Source organism: Hylobates moloch, unplaced genomic scaffold (assembly GCF_009828535.3).
Source record: "Hylobates moloch isolate HMO894 unplaced genomic scaffold, HMol_V3 SCAFFOLD_1748, whole genome shotgun sequence".
Classification (NCBI taxonomy): Eukaryota; Metazoa; Chordata; class Mammalia; order Primates; family Hylobatidae; genus Hylobates; species Hylobates moloch.
The window spans coordinates 1-4,839 of NW_026654023.1; the positions used below are offsets into that span (position 1 = coordinate 1).

At 54.8% G+C, this 4,839-nt stretch overlaps 1 long non-coding RNA gene across 1 annotated transcript; it reads right to left on the bottom strand.

Annotated features, from left to right (window-relative positions):
* Window positions 1-711: 711 nt before the first annotated feature.
* On the bottom strand, window positions 712-4,191 carry LOC116464793 (uncharacterized). Its single transcript, XR_004247009.2, has 3 exons — window positions 4,061-4,191; window positions 2,282-2,393; window positions 712-844 (listed from the first exon to the last, which is right to left on the bottom strand). It is a non-coding gene; the product is annotated as an uncharacterized LOC116464793 (long non-coding RNA).
* Between the last annotated feature and the right edge of the window lie 648 nt (window positions 4,192-4,839).

Below are 4,839 nucleotides of genomic sequence, written 5' to 3' on the forward strand. Positions count from 1 at the left end.
GGGATCCTGGCTGGGTGTTCCTTTCCCTCTGGGTGCTTGGGGTATCTGGTGCTTCTGCTGCCAACTATCCCTTAATTTGAGCCTCATGAAGCCTGGCTTCCATATCTCACAAGCAAACATGCTGAGGACAGAGGAGAAATACAATCTTCTGGATTAAGGACCCCAAGGCTTAGCTTAGCGTTTTGCAAATAGCTTCAAGTCCCCATCTTGCAACAAGGAAACATTCAAAGGTTTTGATGCTAGGGTGGCATCACTGAGGCCCAAGACCTGGAAAGGCAGTCAGTCTTGTGTCCATATAACTGATGGTGCAGTGAGCTAGCCCCACTGTCACTGCAGCAGAAAGGGGCAGGGCATTTCTGAATAGAGACAGCCACCAAACCAAAGATACACGTTTGATCCAATGTCCCAAGGGGGTCTGCCTATGGCTTAGCTATCATACCACCTTTACAGCTCCCATGACGACATTTTTTTAAATCACAAAAAGCATTGTCCTAAGTGATCAGGAGGGTGCTAAGGGCATGTCTCTAAGTAGAGTGAATCGCAATGATGCCCAAGATCTCAGCTTCCCCAGCGAGATCACCAACCCTCCCATTTTCCTTGGACTAATGGCTCCCTGTCACATCCCACCCCACCACAGCAACAACATTCTGGCTTGTGTCTTCCAATAAGCGTTTCCAGCTCTGGACTGAGAAACGTGTTACAGGCATCTGAGGACAAGCTCGCGGAGCACAAAACCAGCCTCACCGTTTCATGATGATGAGAAACAGTGGTGGACATTTCCTGAGGAAGAGGTGCTGCAGTTCTGCCAGAGATCAGTTGCGTGTCCATTGCCCACGATCCATTGCTAGAGATAATCAGATAGATATCCTGAGTCAGGGAGGGAGTGAGGAGTGAAGGAAAAGGGGAAGGAGAAAGGCCCAGGGATGGCGAAAAGCACCCTCATCCACCTAGCCACCTCGCCCACCCCTGCATGGTAAGAGCCAATGTTTCATGACTTAAAAGCACCTTGTAAATGGAGAAGTTCCACATGCACACAGAAACGATTATGTGCAGAGATGTTTACTGTAGTAGAAGGAGCCATGAACTCAACCTAAGACACCTGCGTTCAAGCCTTCTCTCCTCCCAGCATCTCGGGATCATTCCCCAAGCCCGCCTCTCTGAGTCTATTTCCTTGTTTATAGCTCCTGTCAATCTGATATTATCATCACCAGGCACAATGGAGATACTGTGAAGATGCTTGTAAATGTTAAACTAAGCCACAAATCCCCAACATAATTATTTCTCACAGAGACTAGAAAATCATGCTTACAGGCTGGGCACGGTGGCTCACACCTGTAATCCCAGCACTTTGGGAGGCGGAGGTGGGCGGAGCATGAGGTCAGGAGTTCGAGACCAGCCTGGCCAACATAGTGAAACCCCGTCTCTACTAAAAATACAAAAAAAAAAAAAAATAGCTGGGCGTGGTGGCGGGCACCTGTAATCCCAGGCTGAGGCAGGAGAATGGCTCGAACCCGGAAGGCAGAGGTTGCAGTAAGCCAAGATCATGCCACTGCACTCCAGCCTGGGTGACAGGCTGGAGACTCCGTCTCAAAAAAAAAAAAGAAAAGAAAACGAAAAAGAAAATTGTGCTTACAATGTGCCTTAAATTAAGAAGTGAAAGCCACCACTGGAAAACTGCCTGAATGTCTGTTCATCTTCATCGCCAAGAAAATAACTTTAAGATCTAATGGGCTGGACAGTTTTGTAACAGAAGTTACTCTGATGGCCTGTTCCTACCAGTGGAAGCTTTACTAACAATGTGTTGTGTTCATGCCATAAAGCCGACATGGGACCTGTGAACTCTTTTCCAGAAAAGCCCATTTTAACTTTCCAATTTCATGTCCTAAAAGGGTGTTTTATAAATTAATTCACCCATCTGACTATGGTTTGGAGAAAAAAAAAATCATAAATACTCCTCTTCTTCAACGACGCTGCATCAAGAAAAAAAAAATATTAAACAATCTTATCAAATGAAGGTCGTGGACCCCTAGATCGGCTCTGAAGTTATTTGGCTTAAATAGAGACCTGCGCAGCTAACCCAGCCCGGCGCTCGCTTCGTTCCTATCACTGAATCTGCTCTCGTTTTCTCAAAGCAACTGGAAGGGGGCAGATTGCCAGAAACTTCCCTGGGACGTCTGAGACTGTCTGCAAATAACACAGTCCTGAACCAGAAGGAGCACGGGCTGGGAACCCAGATGGGGAAGGGCGGGCCGCGCAGGGATCCTCCCCTCCAGGCACTCACGCTGACGATCGTGGAGACGAACAGCAGCACCAGCACCGCGACGTGGAGGACGATGATACTCAGCAATAGGAGGAGCATCCTGGCGGCAAGTTCTGCTCAGCGGAGTTTCTGCCTGCGGGGAGAGCGCTGGGCGTGAGGCCGAACGCACTGGGCCGAGCGAGGGAGGCGCGCGCAGAGGGAGGGTCCCGCTCACTAGCGGAAGGCCGGGCCTGGCCCAGCGCCCGCAGCCCGACCGCCCGCGCGGGTCAGGAGCCTTCGCGCCGCCTGCCGCCGAGAGGGGGCAGCAGCCGCCTGCAGGACCCGCACCCAGTGCCCAGCTCCCAGCCGGGCCCTCCTGCAACGGAACATCTTTTGCTTTTGGAAACAAAACAAGCGGTTCGCACGTCTAAAACCACCCAGGGAACAGAGGGGTTTCCAGAAAATATGAGCAGAGGCCACTGCACGCTTCCACCCACCCCAAGCGCCTCCCAGCGACCTCCCTGGAAGGTGAGAGGTCAAGTTCTCCGAGACCCCGGTTCAGATGGTGAATTCCCCTATGGGGTGGAGGTAGGGGTGAGGGGAGTAGGCGCCCAGATTTCGTCTGAGACCTGGAGACAGCCGTGACATGCGGTGGGGGAGACAGCGGCGAGGAGGCTGGTTTCCCAGACCCCAGTGCTCTCCGCATTCCGTTCGTCTCCAAGTTTCCACCCAATTCTGCCAGCGTAGAGGAACGGTCCCGGCCCCAGCTCAGCGTCGCGCAGACTCTGGCGGCTCCGGAGAGGCGGTGCAGAGCCAGAGTAGTGTGGAAAGGAAAGAATGGCTCGGGAGGGTTGCCTGGACCCTGCGCTTCCCGTCCACCGCGCGCTTCCCCAGGCAGCCCCTGGGAGCAGGGGGCATTCTGCTCCTGCGCTAGACCCACGTGCTCGCCTAGGGGTCCAGTCTGCACCCCAGGCACTCAAAGCCAGGACACGGACCCCATCAAGCCTGAGCTCCGGTCTGGGCGCGGTGGGACAGGAGCCCAGGAGCCTGGACCGAAGGGAGTAGATGTCCAGCGGACGGGAGAGAGAGACAGAGGGTAAAAGGCTGAGTCCGAGAATTTCAGCCGGTCAGAGCCGGCAGGACATTTATCCCAAGTAATGCGGTCCTCGCCCCTCATTTTAAACTTTGGGGGAACTGAAGGCTGGGATGACCTGTTAGAGGACATGCATGGCTGTGAAAGATCTGGCTGAGACTCTGGGGACCATTTTAAGCAGAGTCTTGGGCCAGGGAGACAACGTTTCAATAACCCAGTTTGGAAAGTACCCAATCCCAGGCCCCTCCGTTCCTCTCCACAAGCATCACATTCAAAGAAACTCTGGAATGCACTGGAAGAAATAAACAAGGATTTCTGATGACTCCCAGAGGGTTTGAATTAAACCGATGGCAGGAGACTGGGGAACTGGGGAACCACAGGAGTCCAGCACTCTCGGGATGTCCGCCACAGGGACTGTTTTGCCAGTGTGTCCCAGAGACAACGCCTCTTCAGCAAGGCGAAAACTGGGCCGCCCTTATCCTCTATCCAGACACCAGCTCCATCACCCTTACCCTGTAAGGTCTTACAGACCATAAAGGCTCTCCTCGTTGTATTACTCCAAGCCCCATTGGAGGGAAACAGAACACACAGGGGACCCTGTGCCCCTAAGCAGAAGCCCCAGGGACCTGGCCAAAGCCCCGCGCCTGCTCTGCGCTTTCTGGCACCCTCACTGGAAGATGCCCACGTTTCTCCCCCATCTCCTTCACTCTCCCCACCAAATCACTTACAGCCCAAAGGAACAGCTGTCCCGATCCTCAGGGTGGCCTCAAGCACAAACTCGGGTGCGTTGGCTCCGCTGCTGGCGCCGCCAAAGCTGCGCTGCAGGGCTGCGCGCGCGCGAAGCAAGGGGGCAGTGGGAGGCTCCTGGCGTTCCCCTTTAACAACGCCCTGTTTGCGTCGCTGCAGTAGGGTGTGTCCCTGGGTCAGCGTGTGCGGGAGGGCGGGACTCAGGGAGGAGAGGGGGCAGGAGAGAGGGAGGGCAGGAGACAGTTACTTGGCCTTAAATGCGCCTCAGGAAAAAGTCGGTCTCTGCAAAACCGCGGCGACTTTTACTCGAAACCAGTGGCAGCTGAGTTTTCTCACCCCCCACCTCCCTCCTCCCCTGGCCCTGTGGAGATCATGGAAACCTAGTGTTGACCGAGAAACTGGCTCCTCAGCCCACTCTGGGAAGACCCAGCCAAATGTAGCTCAGCGGATGCCCAGGACTGGGCTTCGGGGCGCGCCGACGCCGACCGCGCCCGCGCGGGGCTGAGGCTGGATTCCTCTCCCACTAATAGAGGGCAGCGGGCGCTTGAGAGCTGGAAGAAGTCCCTTTCCTCTCGGGTCCTGGAGCCCTGCCCTGTCCTGGCGTCTTAGCCGGGCACTCCTGCCCCGCGCCAGTCCCCGCTATTACTGTCTGCACCTACGAAGCATGCTGGCTTCCTAGGATTGGCTGGGATTGATCTAGCGGGCTTCGCTTGGGTGCGAATTAGGGGAAGAAAAGTCCGGCCGAATACTGGATAGCATG